This window comes from Schistocerca piceifrons, chromosome 4 (assembly GCF_021461385.2).
Source record: "Schistocerca piceifrons isolate TAMUIC-IGC-003096 chromosome 4, iqSchPice1.1, whole genome shotgun sequence".
NCBI classification, from domain to species: Eukaryota; Metazoa; Arthropoda; class Insecta; order Orthoptera; family Acrididae; genus Schistocerca; species Schistocerca piceifrons.
The window spans coordinates 204,891,028-204,909,172 of NC_060141.1; positions in this window are offsets into that span (position 1 = coordinate 204,891,028).

The window sequence follows — 18,145 nt, forward strand, 5'->3', positions numbered from 1 at the left end:
TATAATTTTTCACTGAACTGTCCCATAGAAATGTACACTGAAGAACGTAAGAAAGTTGTACATCTGCCTAATATCGTGTAGGGACCCATCGAGCACGCAGAAGTGCCCCAACATGATGTGGCACGGACTCGACTAATGTCTGAAGTAGTTCAGGTGAAATCCTGCTGGGCTGTTCGTAAATCCGTAAGAGTACGAGAGGACGGAGATCTCTTCTGAACAGCACGTTACAAGGCATCCCAGATATACTCAATAATGTCCATATCTGGAGAGTTTGGTGGCCAGCGGAAGTGTTTAAACTCAGAAGAGTGTTCCTGGAGCCACTCTGTAGCGTTTTGGATGTGAGGGGTGTTAGATCGTCCTGCTGGAATTTCCCAAGTCGTCGGAATGCACAATGCGCATGAATGGATGCAGGTGACCAGACAGGATGCTTACGTATGTGTCACCTGTCAGAGTGGTGTCTAGACGTATGAGAGGTCCCATATCACACCAACTTTACACGCCCCACACCATTACAGAGCCTCCACCAGCTTGAACAGTCCCGCGCTGACATGCAGAGTCCACGGATGTATGAAGTTCTCTCCATATATGTACATGTCCATCCGGTCGATACAATTTTAAACGAGATTCTTCCAACCAGACAACATGTTTCCAGTCATCAACAGTCCAATGTCGATGTCGACGGTCAAAAGTGAAGCGTAAAGCTTTGTGTCATGCAGTCTTCAAGGGTACACGAGTGGGCCTTCGGCTCCGAAAGTCTATGCCGTTATTGTTTCGTTGAATGGTTCGCGCGCTGACACTTTTTGATGGCCCAGCGTTGAAATCTACAGCACTTTGCGAGAGGGTTGCACTTCTGTCACGTCGAACGATTCGCTATAGTCATCGTTTGTCCCATTCTCGCACGATCTTGACAATCTGCCATTGTAGCAGCAGCAAACGATCTAACAACTGCAGCAGACACTTATTGTCTGCCATAGGCTTTGGCGACGGCAGCGCCGTATTCTACCTGTTTACACCTCTCTGTATTTGAATACTAATGCCTACACCATTTCTTTGGCGCTCCCAGTGTAATTATTTACTTGGTAGCGCCCTATAATGCACACTTAAAAGTTTGGTATCATGAGCGTGGGCATCAGAGCTGCGAACACAGCAAATGTGAACACTAGACTCATAGCCAGTCTGCGCCGACAACGACCAGATCACAATACTGATAACCAGTATTAGAACCCTAGACCGTCATATGCCAGGCACAGAGTTTCAATATTAAACAACAAGGAAAACCAGCAGAACAGACGAGTCGATGTAACGGTTCTGGTATGCAGCATAAGTACTCTACGCTACAACAAGTTCTCGTAAATGTAATTCAAGGGTTCCCAAACTTATCCTCTGACTAAACACTATGAGACCCCTGGTAATTTGTTTATTTTCAAGGTTAATAAGATATTGAGAAACAGAGAAAAAGTTATTTGATTCAGTGATTAATTTAGATCGTAACTTACAACAGAGATAGCGTAGTCTAGGGAGCCGGCATGGTAGCTCAGCGTGTTCGGACAGAGGGTTACGTACCATGTCTATGATTCATAATCAAAACGTCTTCGGTCCCGGGTTCGATCCCCGCCACTGCCTAAATTTTGATAAATAATCAGCATTGGCGGCCGAAGACTTCCGGCGTAAGAAGTCAGCCTCATTCTGCCAACGGCCTTGTCAAAGAGGGCGGAGGAGCGGATACAGGTTCATGGCACTCTCTTGTCCTAGGGGTGGGAAATTGCCCATAAAGGCGGAAGAATCAGCAATGATCAACGACATGAGGATGCAGAAGGCAATGGAAACCACTGCATTAAAGACATGTAACGTGTATCCACAGGACATGTGGCCTGTATTCGAAGAAGTGTCACGATGATCTCTCCATTGGCAAAAGATTCCGGAGTAGTCCCCCATTCGGATCTCCGGGAGGGGACTGCCAAGTGGGAGCTTACCATGAGAAAAAGATTGAATAATCAACGAAAGGATAACGTTCTACGAGTCGGGGCGTGGAATGTCAGAAGCTTGAACGTAGTAGGGAAACTAGAAAATCTGAAAAGGGAAATGCAAAGGCTCAATCTAGATTTAGTGGGGGTCAGTGAAGTGAAGTGGAAGGAAGACAAGGATTTCTGGTCAGATGAGTATCGGGTAATATCAACAGCAGCAGAAAATGGTATAACAGGTGTAGGATTCATTATGAATAGGAAGGTAGGGCAGAGGGTGTGTTACTGTGAACAGTTCAGTAACCGGGTTGTTCTAATCACAATCGACAGCAGACCAACACCGACAACGATAGTTCAGGTATACATGCCCACGGCGCAAGCTGAAGAGGAGCAGATAGAGAAAGTGTATGAGGATATTGAAAGGGTAATACAGTATGTAAAGGGGGACGAAAATCCAATAGTCATGGGCGACTGGAATGCAGTTGTAGGGAAGGAGTAGAAGAAAAGGTTACAGGAGAATATGGGCTTGGGACAAGGAATGAAAGAGGAGAAAGACTAACTGAGTTCTGTAACAAGTTTCAGCTAGTAATAGCGAATACCCTGTTCAAGAATTACAAGAGGAGGAGGTATACTTGGAAAAGGCCGGGAGATACGGGAAGATTTCAATTAGATTACATCATGGTCAGACAGAGATTCCGAAATCAGATACTGGATTGTAAGGCGTACCCAGGAGCAGATATAGACTCAGATCACAATATAGTAGTGATGAAGAGTAGGCTGAAGTTCAAGACATTAGTCAGGAAGAATCAATACGGAAAGAAGTGGGATACGGAAGTACTAAGGAATGACGAGATACGTTTGAAGTTCTCTAACGCTATAGATGCAGCAATAAGGAATAGCGCAGTAGGCAGTACAGTTGAAGAGGAATGGACATCTCTAAAAAGGGCCATCACAGAAGTTGGGAAGGAAAACATAGGTACAAAGAAGTTAGCTGCGAACAAACCACGGGTAACAGAAGGAATACTTCAGTTTATTGATGAAAGGAGGAAGTACAAACATGTTCCGGGAAAATCAGGAATACAGAAATTCAAGTCGCTGAGGAATGAAATAAATAGGAAGTGCAGGGTAGCTAAGACGAAATGGCTGCAGGAAAAATGTGAAGACATCGAAAAAGATATGATTGTCGGACAGACTCAGCATACACGAAGGTCAAAACAACCTTTGGTGACATTAAAAGCAACGGTGGTAACATTAAGAGTGCAACGGGAATTCCACTGTTAAATGCAGAGGAGAGAGCAGATAGGTGGAAAGAATACATTGAAAGGCTCTATGAGGGTGAAGATTTGTCTGATGTGATAGAAGAACAAACAGGAGTCGATTTAGAAGAGATAGAGGATCCAGTATCAGAATAGGAATTTAAAAGAGCTTTGGAGGACTTACGGTGAAATAAGGCAGAAGGGATACATAACATTCCATCAGAATTTCTAAAATCATTGGGGGATGTGGCAACAAAACGACTATTCACGTTGGTGTGTAGAATATATGAGTCTGGCGACATACCATCTGACTTTCGGAAAAGCATCATCCACACAGTTCCGAAGATGGCAAGAGCTGACAAGTGCGAGAATTATCGCACAATCAGCTTAACAGCTCATGCATCGAAGCTGCTTACAAGAATAATATACAGAAGAATGGAAACGAAAATTGAGAATGCGCTAGGTGACGATCAGTTTGGCTTTAGGAAAAGTAAAGGGACGAGAGAGGCAATTCTGACGTTACGGCTAATAATGAAAGCAAGGCTAAAGAAAAATCAAGACACTTTCATAGGATTTGTCGACCTGGAAAAGGCGTTCGACAATATAAAATGGTGCAAGCTGTTCGAGATTCTGAAAAAAGTAGGGGTAAGCTATAGGGAGAGACGGATCATATACAATATGTACAACAACCAAGAGGGAATAATAAGAGTGGACGATCAAGAACGAAGTGCTCGTATTAAGAAGGGTGTAAGACAAGGCTGTAGCCTTTCGCCCCTACTCTTCAATCTGTACATCGAGGAAGCAATGATGGAAATAAAATAAAGGTTCAGGAGTGGAATTAAAATACAAAGTGAAAGGATATCAATGATACGATTCGCGGATGACATTGCTACCCTGAGTGAACGTGAAGAAGAATTAAATGATCTGCTGAACGGAATGAACAGTCTAATGAGTACACAGTATGGTTTGAGAGTAAATCGGAGAAAGACGAAGGTACTGAGAAGTAGTAGAAATGAGAACAGCGAGAAACTTAACATCAGCATTGATGGTCACGAAGTAAATGAAGTTAAGGAATTCTGCTACCTAGGCAGTAAAATAACCAATGACGGACGGAGCAAAGAGGACATCAAAAGCAGACTCGCTATGGCAAAAAAGGCATTTCTGGCCAAGAGAAGTCTACTAATATCAAATACCGGCCTTAATTTGAGGAAGAAATTTCTGAGGATGTACGTCTGGAGTACAGCATTGTATGGTAGTGAAACATGGACTGTGGGAAAACCGGAACAGAAGAGAATCGAAGCATTTGAGATGTGGGGCTATAGACGAATGTTGAAAATTAGGTGGACTGATAAGGTAAGGAATGAGGAGGTTCTACGCAGAATCGGAGAGGAAAGGAATATGTGGAAAACACTGATAAGGAGAAGGGACAGGATGATAGGACATCTGCTAAGACATGAGGGAATGACTTCCATGGTACTAGAGGGAGCTGTAGAGGGCAAAAACTGTAGAGGAAGATAGAGATCGGAATACGTCAAGCAAATAATTGAGGACGTAGGTTGCAAGTGCTACTCTGAGATGAAGAGGTTAGGAAAGGAATTCGTGGCGGGCCGCATCAAACCAGTCAGTAGACTGATGACCAAAAAAAAAAAAAAAAAAAAGCGTAACAAAATGTCGAAAAAATATAACGCCATGTTATTAACAGTTTTTTGCGCTTTCCGCGGAATACAAGTGTTCCACGTAAAACAGTGTGGAACACCTTGCATCTGATTATTTTCTTAGATTTTCTTACCAACATCAATAAACCAGTTCACTAGTATTTGGTGAACAGGTGATTCAGAAGGGGCTGTACTTTCCTGGTTACAGAAGATGTAGCTCATACTAAGTCTAAATAAATCCAGCACAGCCCTTGAAACTCGGACTCTTATGGTCAATATTGTCTGGCATTGCTTCTCGCGATATTGTTGTTTGTATTGAAACATGTTCTCCGCAGTGATTCGTCCCTTTTCACATGATATGACTTCTATGGAATGTAAGAGGTCTAATATTAAGGCTTCATTTGGTAAGCTCGAGCTCTGGGCTAGCGACACGTTTGGCAGTTTTTTCTGCCAGTAGAATGTAGGTTGTGTTAGATTTATGACAGTTGTACCAGTGACAGTAGCTAGCAGACGGATGTCGTACCCGGTATGACACAGGTCGCGCAATTGATTAGCATCCTGCTATTCCGTAATTTCATCTTTGCCATGCCTCTTTGCTTCCCTTGCGTCCGCAGCTCGTTGTCGTGCGGTAGCGTTCTCGCTTCCCGCGCCCGGGTTCCCTGGTTCGATTCCCGGCGTGGTCAGGGATTTTCTCTGCCTCGTGATGACTGGGTGTTGTGTGATGTCCTTAGGTTAGTTAGGTTTAAGTAGTTATAAGTTCTAGGGGACTGATGAACATAGATGTTAAGTCCCATAGTGCTCAGAGCCATTTGAACCATTTTTGCTTCCCTTGCTGATAAAAATTTGCCATCACCATCTATGGAGTAATAGCGAATAAGCCAGATGCATGCCCATGCACCGAAAACTACGGTGTGGTGACAGTACTTCCTTCTGATATACAACTACTTACTTCACATGCCTGCACACTAGAGTGAACCATTCTAGTCGGGCACACGATAAGACTTTCTCCTCAGCAACCCCCTAACTGCTCTGCTGGCATTATCACCTATCTAAACAGAGTGAATCATACTGTAACGAACAACGGATTGCATTGCCCGTCACAAACAATAAACACACACATTCAAAAAAATAATTGCTTTCACTTTTCTCCACCTTACAAAAAAGCGTGTGCATTCGTCACTGTCCTAGTCAAACGGCTTGACAGTACCCTACATCCTACCATTCTAATTCACAACTTCATCAACAAATAGTAGAAACGGACCAAAAACACAACGTTTCATAATAGGAACACAAACACTTGGTATAATCCACACGTATCAAAAGAATAACACACAAAATATACTATACGGACGAAGAAGGAAATCGCAACACCAAGAAGAAAGTGTGCGACATAACGAAAGTTGGCAGGCGCGTTTCTGCATCTGAAAGTTGATATCTATTCAGCTAGTCGCAAAAGTGTGGCGCTAGTAGTGACACTATGAGGATGCAAATCAGGTTTTATTTACACAGAATCCGAAACGATTGTGTGCGTTGGTTATCGTTGAAACTGGACTTAGTGAGTTCAGTTGAAGCGATAAAGGCTACATTATCAGCACCTCACAGAATTTCAACGAAGTCGTGTAATAAGGCTACGGGAAGGTAGATGTTTCTTCCGAGATGCTGCAGAAATACACTACTGGCCATTAAAATTGCTACACCAATAAGAAATACAGATGATAAACGGGTATACATTGGACAAATATATTATACTACAAGTGACATGTTATTACATTTTCACGCAATTTGGGTGCATAGATCCTGAGAAATCAGTACCCAGAACAACCACCTGTGCCATAATAATGGCCTTGATACGCCTGGGCATTGAGTCAAACAGAGTTTGGATGGCGTGTACAGGTACACGCCATCCACGCTGCCCATGCAGCTTCAACACGATATCACAGTTCATCAAAAGTAGTGACTGGCGTATTGTGACGAGCCAGTTGCTCGGTCATGATTGACCAGACGTTTCAATTGGTGAAAGATCTGGAGAAAGTGCTGGCCAGGGCAGCAGTTGAACATTTTCTGTATCCAGAAAGGCCCGTACAGAACTTGCAACATGCGGTCGTCTATTATCCTGCTGAAATGTAGGGTTTCGCAGGGATCGAATGAAGGGTAGAGCCACGGGTCGTAACACATCTGAAATGTAGCGTCCACCATTCAAAGTCCCGTCAATGAGAACAAGAGGTGACCGAGACGTGTAACCAATGGCACCCCATACTATCACGCCGGGTGATACGCCAGTATGGCGATGACGAATACACGCTTCCAATGTACGTTCACCGCGATGTCGCCAAACACGGATGCGAACATCATGATGCTGTAAACAGAACCTGGATTCATCGGAAAAAGTAACGTTTTGCCATTCGTGCACCCAGGTTCGTCGTTGAGTACACAATCGGAGGCGCTCCTGTCTGTGATGCAGCGTCAAGGGTAACCGCAGGAAACGCGAGCAGCAATGTCGCTATACGATAAACCGCAATCGTGATAGGCTACAATCCGACCTTTATCAAAGTCAGAAACGTGATGATACGCTTTTCTCCTCCTTACACGGGGCATCACAACAACGTTTCACCAGGCAATGCCGGTCAACTGCTGTTTGTGTATGAGAAATCGGTTGGAAACTTTTCTCATGTCAGCACGTTGTAGGTGTCGCCACCGGCGCCAACTTTGTGTGAATGATCTGAAATGCTAATCTTTTGCATATCACAGCATCTTCTTCCCGTCGGTTAAATTTTGCGTCTGTAGCACGTCATCTTCGTGATGTAGCAGTTCAAATGGCCAGTATTGTACTTGGCAGGAATGTAGCCACTGACGCCACAGTGACACAACGAACTTTACAAATCGCTTACTTCAAGGACAGCTCTGAGCCAGACGCCCTGAAGCGTGCATTCCACTGACCCCATAATAGTCGTCAATCGCAGCTGCAGTGATGTCAAGCGAAAAGACATAGTAGGGCAGGGTGAAGCACTGTAGTGTTTTCTGATGAAAGCTGTTGCTACCTCTGGGCCAATGATGGCCGTATATTGGTTAGAAGCTGCTAGTTGAGGGCCTGCAACCAACCTATCTGCTTGCTAGACTCCTTGAACACACATCTTGAGTTATCGTCTGGGATGTGACTTCGTACGACAGCAGGAGCACTCTCGTGATTATCCCACGGATATTGACTGAAAATTTGTGCGTCAGCTTGGTAATTCGACCGTTTATGCTGCCATTCATGAACAGCATTTCAGAGGGTGTTATCGAATAGAACAACGCTCGCCCACATATCTTTCTTGTAACACAACGTCAACGTGTTGCCTTGGACTGCTCGATCACCAAATCTGTCTCCAGTCGAGCACTTTTCAGTACATACGGGACATAATCGGACAACGACTCCCGCGATTTCCTCAAACAGCGTTAACAGTCCGTGTATTAACTGACCCAGTGGAACTGGGCTGGAACTCCGTCGCACAAACTGACATCTGGCATCGGCTCAACACAGTGCATGCACGTTTGCATGCTTGCATTCAACATTCTGGCGGTTCCACTGTGTATTGGTGTACCAGTATCTCAAATTTGCAATGGGCTATCTCGCGCTTACTTTAACAAATCAGAGTTTGCAGTGTTAATGACTTGCATATGTTACCCATACAAATGTATTCTAGAAGTGTCATTACTCTACGTTAATTACTTTTGGTGTTTCGACATTTTTCCATTATATGTATTTCCTTTATTATCGACATAATATTTTACAACCATATCTTAGCGCTTGTGTTTCTATGATGTCCTCTGTAATGTACTTCAGACATTCATAAGTGCCTGAACCAACTACCACTATTAGAGCTTATGATATACAAGAAATACATTTGCAATTGCAATTACAATTACGATCACAGTCCAGCTGCGAAATGTGTTGGTGAAAACAGATGTCATTTAGTTATACCGTGACATGCTCTAAGTACGTACGGCAAGTTTTGTATTCTCTCATCATTCACTTTCGATCTCTGCCCTTTCTTCTTCGACTTGACACCCTGCGCTTGCTATGACACTGGTAGATGCTGTACCAAAGGGCAAGACAAAGAAATTACTGAACTGTATCAATCAACACTAAGTGGTAACTGCCCACGAAAACCTCTACTGAACATGTGGAGACGTCGAACCATTGATTGATACAGTCCATGATACTGGTTCAGCAGTTTCTTTGTCTTACCCTTAGATAAGCAGAAATTCGTCAATAAAACTCAGCGTACGACACTATATTGAGATAAGTTACTGCAACGCTGTGCAGTCTGCTATCGTCGGTCAAGCGCTTTCGTACTTGGTTTTTGTTTCAATTTCTGCCAAGGATCATGCAAATTCTTCTCAAATTTCTGAACTGCCTCTCCGTTTATTCCCAGTTTACACTTCACCAAACCAAATCGTGAGGACATCTTTCTTAGGGTGAGAGCACAATAGTATTGTGTATTTTAAAATTATATGCGGGCGTCAATGGGAGACAGACGTTACAATCATTAAGTGTGCATTTACATAACAACTAAACATTATTTAAATTAAGTGATGAACCGTTTCTGTACTTCAGTTTGGTTGATGGTGGAAAGGGCTAGTTCAAAGCTTAATAACATTTAGTAAATGGCATAGCGGTTTCATCTGATCGGACACAAATTAGTACTCCGATCTGTGGCTATTGTGTTGGGAACATCGAAATTTAATAATTAGTTGTTCACCCTAGCCTATGCTAATGTATTCGCCTGTAGTCCTGGGATTGCAATCATTGCGACGTAACGTGAAAGGTGATATATCATAGTATATTAGATGGTTACCACGGTGTTCAGTTGTTTCTAATCGTTTAGACGCTTCCAGAAACCTTTTTGTTGGTTAAGCTCTGGGTGCTGCACGCACGGTATAAGTTTCCTGACGTATTGCTCCACGTCTTGTTTCCTTGTCTTTCATGATCAGTTTTTGGCTATTGCTCTTCATTCTTCATGACCCATCAGAACATGGTCACGTACTTGCCTCAGTACCTCACCTTTAACCCTCTCACACGTCGCATCCTACAATGACACTTAAATTTCTGCTCATTTCTGTCATCTTTGACATCTGAGGTGACCGTAAAAGCACAGGTACCTCATATGAGGACTAATAATAGTTGCAAGAATGGCTCCTCGATGGCCGTGTTGGTATTGGCGCGCGGGAACCTTAGATTCGTCGCTCCAATCTTGGTGTAGACACGGAGTTGTTTGGTGAAAGTTTGACATTGTTCTGTGAGAAACGTACCGCCGTCCCTGGAGAGGTATCTGTTACATTAAATTTTTTAAAACTTGTTGCATATTATTTGACACTTTTTGCAGATACCTGAATCGTATAAATGTTTACTTCCATAAAAATTACTTGTGTCCTCATAGGAGGATTTTATCGATCAAGATGACTTTACCCTACTGTCTTCAGTACGTACGGAAAATTGACTTTCTTCTCCTCTGTTGTTTTATACTACCGTATTTTACTAAATGTAGCACACGGTCACATAGTCAGTTTTGATACATACTAACGTAGACAGCAGCTGCAACCACTATCGGAAAATTAGTTTGATATGCATACACGATTTTATAGTTATTTTCCAAAAAGTGAGTAAATCTGTATTATTCCTTTAGGATGACAGACAGGTTACATTCATCAGCCAAGATATTCAAGGACGGTATAATTCGTTTAAATAAAGAACGAAGTAAGAACTTTCGCCAGATTATAAGTGATGCTGAAATTCTACAAATTTTGGAAGCTGACTCAGAAGAAGATTTGGGTTAGAGTGATGACTCCGACAACGACCCATCATTTGAAGTTAACCTCATCACTGATACTTGTAATATATCTTCAGAAACAAGTGACACTAACAGTAAAAATATTCCCAACAATGAAACAAGTGCAACAAGTCATACTGAGGTTGAAAGTGGAATTCGAAGAGAATCTTATGAACCAGGAATATCAACAAAATGTCCTAAAAATAATGTGATCTGGTTCAGTGAATTGGAGAACTCAGTCACTGTGCAGCCATTTACTGTAAAAGCAAAAGTGCGGATTACTGGAGAAAGTCCCCTTTATTTCTTTATGGAGCTATTTCCAGAGAAACTAATAGCGGAAATAGTTGAGCAGGCCAAATTATATGCACATCAGAACGGAAAAGAATGTTTCTCTACTTCTGTTTCTGAACTGAAGATATATTTTGGAATAACACTCGTAATGACTTACCTGAGATATCCGAGAATATGACAGTACAGGGCTGAGGAAACTGTCTTCCTATTGAACGTGATTGAAGATGCTATGTCGTGCAGGAGATATGAAGAACTGTGTCGTTTCCTACATTTCAACGATGTTTCTACAATTCCTCCGGACAATACTGACAAAGCTATCAGATTACGACCAATTTTGAAAGCCCTGCATGATGACTATCACAAGACTCTCGAAGCTGAAGAATTTGACAGTGTTGACTCCGTTCAAAGGGAGATCATCATTGAAGCAGTATCTTCCCAAAAAGCGCAAGAAATGGGGCTACAAAATGTGAGTGCGGTGTGTCTGGTTATGTGTATTGATTCGAACAGTTTCAAGGGACTGGAGGAGAACGCAGTAAAATCTTTGAATGTGGGATGGCAGGATATGCTGTGCTCCGTCCGTGTCACGACATTCATGGAAAGTACAAGAAATTCTACGCTGACAATCTCTTCAGTAACATTCCCTTGGTGCTAAAACTGAAAAAGCTAAACATATGGTACGTTGGTACCATTCGCAATAACTGACTGGACGGAGAAGATAAAAAAAAAACTGAAGTCGGCAAAAGAATTACGGAAGAAGGGCCGTGGCAGTTCTTCAGTAGTGACATCAACAGAAGGCGTTAATGTCACGAGATGGATTGACAATTTACCTGAAACCGTTGTATCGTCATATGCTAGAAGAGAACCTGAAGGGGTTGCTACACGATTTTGTCGAAAGGAAAAGATGTTTATAGAGATCAAAAGACCCAACTGCATTGGAATTTATAATAAGCACACGGGAGGAGTTGACCCTATGGATCCTTTGGTGGCCCTCTATAGAAATGACACCAGAAATCTGAGGATTTTCTACCACATACTAAATGTGACTAGTAAATGCATGGATACTCTGGATGATGAGTGAAAAAGAAAATATGGATCTGTTAGTATTCAAATGTAGAGTCGCCTCTGGGGTAATATACAATGCGAAATCACAGATTACAAGAAAGAGGCAGGTCTCCAGATGAAAGCCCATTGCTGTCAGTACAATCAAAAAAGAGAGCCTGTCGATGGTGGATCACACTGGCCAGCCAGGTCAGGCGGTTCCAATGCCAGCAGGTGTCACGTTCCAACTGCCGTCGGAAAACCCGTTACAGTTGTGAAAAGTGTTAAGTTGCTGTGTGCTCTGAGTGCATGAAACAAAAATTGTGCACACTCTTCATGTATTCTTTGATATTGCTGATAAAAGTTCTAGTAGTGTACACTCTTCAGGTATTTTCTGATATTACTAATAAATGTTCTATGTAAAATTTAGTAGTTTTCGTGCTCTTTGTCCTCATGTGAGGACACCTACATATTGGTGTATGAAACTATTTTTTTTAGATAAATTATGATGAATTTTGTGTAATATAGGTCTCAAGGAACCAAATAATGTACTAGAAATTTTTTTTTCAATGTCGGGTTGATAATTTGTGCATGAGAGGCATGAGAGGCTGCAGGCACCACCACACGTAGTCCACACTTTGTCAGTCTGTATGGCAAGCCTTCTTGTGTTACAGACTGTGACTGCATGCTAAATGCTTTACAGTCAGCGTCACCAGCCTCTGCATTCTGCCATTCAGTAACACTCCTACCCAATATTTGTAATACTCTGGCTTTTCTACTTAACCCACAGGCAGTGCCGTGTTCTCTGCTTGGTTGATGTACTATCTCTTATTCAAACTCACTAAATTTCAGAGCCGAACCTGTCAATCTATTTGATGGATCTTTTAGTCCTACTAACCACATGAAAGTGACATGCTCTATTACTAACTTGAATTTTCTTCCATAGAGATAACGACTGAAGTGCGTAACGATGTAGGTGAGAGCCAACATCTCTTTTTCTGTAGGAGAGTAATTTCGTTCTGTCTTATTTAACTGTCTTGATGCATATGCCAACGGGTGATCCTTACATCATCCACTTTGACTGAGAATACGTCTGATCACCACATTACTTGATTTCTTGATGAAATAAAGTATTTTTCAAAATTTTGAAACACCAATATCGGTCTTGAACGTTAATGCCTATTTTAACTTATCAAATGCTGTCTGATACTTGGTAGACAACTGAAAAGTCACTTTTTTCCTTAAAAAATGGTTTAAGAGCGCAGCAATTTTGATAAAATCTCTATCTAGTTTTCGATAACGTTTACAAAGGCCAAGGAATTAATGAAGCTTTTTTCTTGTCTGTGGCTGCAACAAATCACATATTGCATAAATTAAATACAGATTTGTTTCGACACCTTATTGACTAATTACATACCCCAGATAATTCACCTCTACTGCTCCATCGTGGTAATTATTCACACTCGGCATCAAAGGTGCTGTATGTAGCCTCTCAAACATCTCTCTCAATCGTAGTACATGTTCCTCCTTGCTTTTAGGAAGCTCAGCTTTGTCATCCAGGTAAACCATTCATCGATTTGGTCTTAATACTCTAGGTACAACATCTAAGAATCTCTGAAAATCGATTGGGATATTTCTGAGACAAAAAACCATTATGCAATACTACTAAGGACCGCATGGGCATGAATGGGGTGTTTGGCCGGTACTCTGGAACTACTTTCAACTGGTGGTAGTTACTTGTAAATCTATTGTAAAAAAAGTCTTCGTTGTCCAAACTCTCCGTTACATCCGGTGCAGAATACGCATCACTGAAAGTTTTGCACTCCAGTATCTGTAATCAGCACAATATCTATAGTTTCTGCTAGCTTATGGTGATTTTTTGATTACGATTCTGACTGGTGCACGCCACGGGCTATGTTCAGCTAGGACATCAGCCAACCATGCGTGGAGGTGCCTACAGCACCTAAAGGTGAAGTACTTAGGCAAGCACATGACCATGACCTGTCACGTAATGGAGAACGAAGAGCAACAGCCAAAAACTGTTTATGAACTATAAGGAAACAAGAAATGGAAAAATGTCAGGAACCGTGTACTGTGTGTGCATCATGCAGATCTTCACTACTAAAAAGATTTCTGGAAGCGTCTAAACCATATGAAATGGTAGATCTAGATATCCTCACATCTGAACACCAGCGCAACCATCAAAGAAGCACAACAGTCAAGGGTTGTCCGCTGTGCATTCATAGTAGATTACATCAGTCAAGGATTTCGCTGAATGATTTGAATTGCCGCTGTCTCGTGACTCTCGACACGCAGAATCACACTGCCCTCAACTATGTACCGTCAGACTCAGAGTTGAAATATTAAAAGTTTTGGCTGGTTTCGTTGTCTAGGGGCTAGGATACGCAGTTGCCGCATTACAAGCCAAATACTGCTGTGTCTACAGTATACAATATGAATATACAAGCGTAACTGTGTCTCAGTACCAAATAGCACAAACACATGTAAAGATATGTTACACTAACACCAGGGCGCTTCATTTGGCGTCAGAAGTGTTGCTGTGAGGGGGCATCCGAGATGCAGGTGTATTGCGACTCTGTATGTTACTTCCCACTGGTACTCTATTATGCACTATTTCCTCTCTATATCCCCAAAATCACTTTCATTCGGAAGATACGAATGAGCAGGTTCAGCAAATTTGTGGATAATTTTCTCAATGTTATTTTTGTCACTCTGAACCAAATACATCCAAATAGTCGTAATTTTCAAATTCCTGTATTGCCCCCCACCCCCAACCCCAGCATTCGACCATCCTAACATCTTTGGACCAATATCACTAGCTTCGATGTACATCAATACACAAGAGCCCACTTCTTGAAGCAATACTTTCATTCCAGCAACGCATTGCTGCCTTTCCAATTTTAAGATCATGAATTCCAAGATTAAAGTAGAGGAGTTGACATTTATAGTATGCAACACTTGTTGTCAATTTTGGCAGCAATAATAGTTTCCGAAAACCAAATGAAAAGGCTGTAAGATTATCTTCTATCTTGGAGTTCTCTGTATCCATTTTCAGACAATTTCTTGCAGCTTCAGCCTTCCTGTGGTGCAATTCCTGCTCCTTCCTGAATCTTCGTATCTTCTCAGTGTCTATCTCACCAGGTCTAAGTGTCTCCTTTGCTGTAATTAGCAGTTTAACCCGTCACATGTTTCACATGTGTCCTTTTGAGTCGGCTTGAAAATGAGATTGAAGTCTCGTCTAAATACTTTTTTCGTACAAAGATTGTCTGGGAGGTTTAACATTGGGATCTTCTTCTTTCAGCTTATGAATGAATAATCCGTACATCAAACTAAGATTAGACCCACTGTCCAAGTATAGTTTTTGACTAATCTCTTCTGCAGATGAGTCAGCACTTTTATTATGAGGAACATGATTTTTGCACCGGTCACATAAACAGCTTGCTTTTGCTTTGGCTATGGCTCGATGCACCCTGCTGCCAGAAATCTGCAGTGTATTAAGATAATTTCTTTGCATACCTTGACATCATTTCCATCCGTACTTGGAATATAATAGTTTGTAGAAAACTTCTTCTTGTCAGTTTTAGAACGCTTCCTTTTGATGGGAGAACAAAAGGCACGTTAAGAACCACGCAGCTATCTTTGTCGTCCAAAAAAGTTGTACAAAAGATTTTTTACTCCCACAAGAGGCAATGTTATATATGTTTGGATTTAGTTGTGTTTATTGGATACCAACGGAGAATTACTAATGATGTCGACAGCCGAGGTCTTTACATGTATTTTGAGTTTATTTGGTGCTGGAGAGAACTGCTAACGATCCGCGAGACGAGGGTAGTGAACCTAGACTGATATTACCTGTAAATAGACTGCGAGTACGCAGTGAGCATTGCTGTTGCGCTTATCTGTGGGAAGTACCATTTTGTAGTAAAGGTGTGTAACGATTGTATTATATATTTTCTTTTCTAGTCAGACGTGAAGGACAAAGGATGCTCATTCAGTTGTTCTCGTGGAGAAATTAAGCTTATTGTTGTGGCAGCCATTACAGTCTGTCGAGCTTAATTTTCTATTATCCCTGCCCAGGTAAAGATTAAACGTTCAACGTGACCCTTGACCATGTTAGCAGGTACACCATCGGGTAATTGGATTCTTACGTACATGCACTCCCTGTCTGTCTCTGGACCTTCTCTGTCAACCCCTCTTTCCCTCTGCGTTCCGGCCCCCCTTGACTGGTTGTTGGTGGCTAATAGAGATTGTGGTGGTTTCCTTTCCTAAAATGGAGATTAAATTTATTTACATGTCGTTTAATATTATTTTCAATCCTGGAAGTTCAGTAAAGTAGTAAGTGATTTCTTATAATTTGGCTCGGATGAACAACCGCAGTAAGTGTTACAAGCATCCTTCATGCTTACCATGCCCAGAAGAGTCGAGAGCTTACTAGAAAATCTCTTGGAGACGTAACAGTAAAGCGGCGTGTAGTGCGTAGGTAGGCAAGGCAAGAGCATCGGTGCACATCGGTGCAAGACATGGCGGACAGTGGTTTGTGCATAACGTAGCCGGAGGTGAAAGTGGATTGAATTTCGTTGACAATACAGCCTACGTGGCTTTTGTTTTTCGAATTTATGTGAACAGTGCGGCGGGACTAGTCTAGTAGCAACAGTGACAAATATTAAACATATTACTAGCTGTCTTTTGGTCTTCGTGTAAATTACCTCTCCTCCTTCCTCTAACCGCGCGTTACTGACGACGCAGTGCAGCAGAAAGATGACTGCAAGTGACAATGGATATTAAAATTGTGAACGACATAGCGCAAACTCCTGCAGGTAAGTGCCTTTCCTCATCGGTTGGACGGATTACAGAGTTTCACCTGTGGGGTACGATGAAAGTATCTACAGTAGGTGGTGGCCAAATCTACGTTTTTAATTGCCATTGGAAAGAGAACACAATGAACAACGCTTAAGTCATACAATTTCCGCTTACACAGTGACTATGACAAGACATCAGTGGGTTGCTTTTTGGCTTGTGTTTCACAGGTGGTTTGGTGGCAGACCGGGTATATTTCAGGTTGACAGGATGTGTAACAGGTCCCCGTGGAGGCCCAAATCTACGGCCTCTCATGTGCAGCAGTTCACTCTTACCCAGCAGCAGACAATTCCTTGCAACAGGTATTTATGAGGTAGGATCCAGTGGCTGTCTCGCGCAGGCCTTTATACGTAGTGCGTGAGCCTGCCCCTGTGCCCCTGCTGCTCACGGAACTTGCCATATTGTTGTTTCACTGCTGAGATATCCAATGCAACTCTTTCTCTGGTGGACATTGTCCCTGATTAACTCAGAGCTAACACTGAGTAGCATGCTTGCTCTGTAGTAACAAGGAAACATTTGAAATGCCATATGCAGTAGCCACTGCGAGCTTCTCACCGTCTTCATCTGTTTTATCATTGCCGTCACTGTAAAATATCTTTAGGTCACTTTTAACTGCGGTGGACACAAGCTCTTTCCAAAGTATTGTATTATGTGGTACTTGCACCACAATTCATTCAGCTCAGGAAATGGAAATAGTGCAAGAATCACTACAGTCTTCATAGTCATGAGTCAAAATTCCAGCGTCTCTCTTATGAAGACACCCATGATACTGTAGAGAGCGTCAGGTCAGGTGGAACGAGCAAATAAGAACTGTGGTAGGGAAGGTGACTGGTCGACTTCGGTTTATTGGGAGAATTCCAGGAACGAGTGGTCTTTCTGTAAAGGAGGCCGCATATAGGACGGTGGTACGACCATTTCTTGAGTACTGCTCGAGTTTTTGGGATCCGTACCAGGTCCGACTGAAGAAAGCAGAGCAGAGGCGAGCTGCTAGGTTTGTTACCGGTTGGTTCGAACAACACGCAAGTGTTACGGAGTTGCTTCGGGATCTCAAATGGGAATCCCTGGAGGGAAGGCGACCTTCTTTTCGAGAAATGCTATTGAGGAAACTTAGAGAACCTTCATTTCAAGCTGACTGCCGAACTCTTCTACTGCCGCTAAAATATATTGCGCTTAAGGACCACGAAATTCAGTGTCTCCTTCGCTCTGTTTGCGAGTGGAACGGGACAGGAAATGGCAGGCACCGTACCCTAACCTGC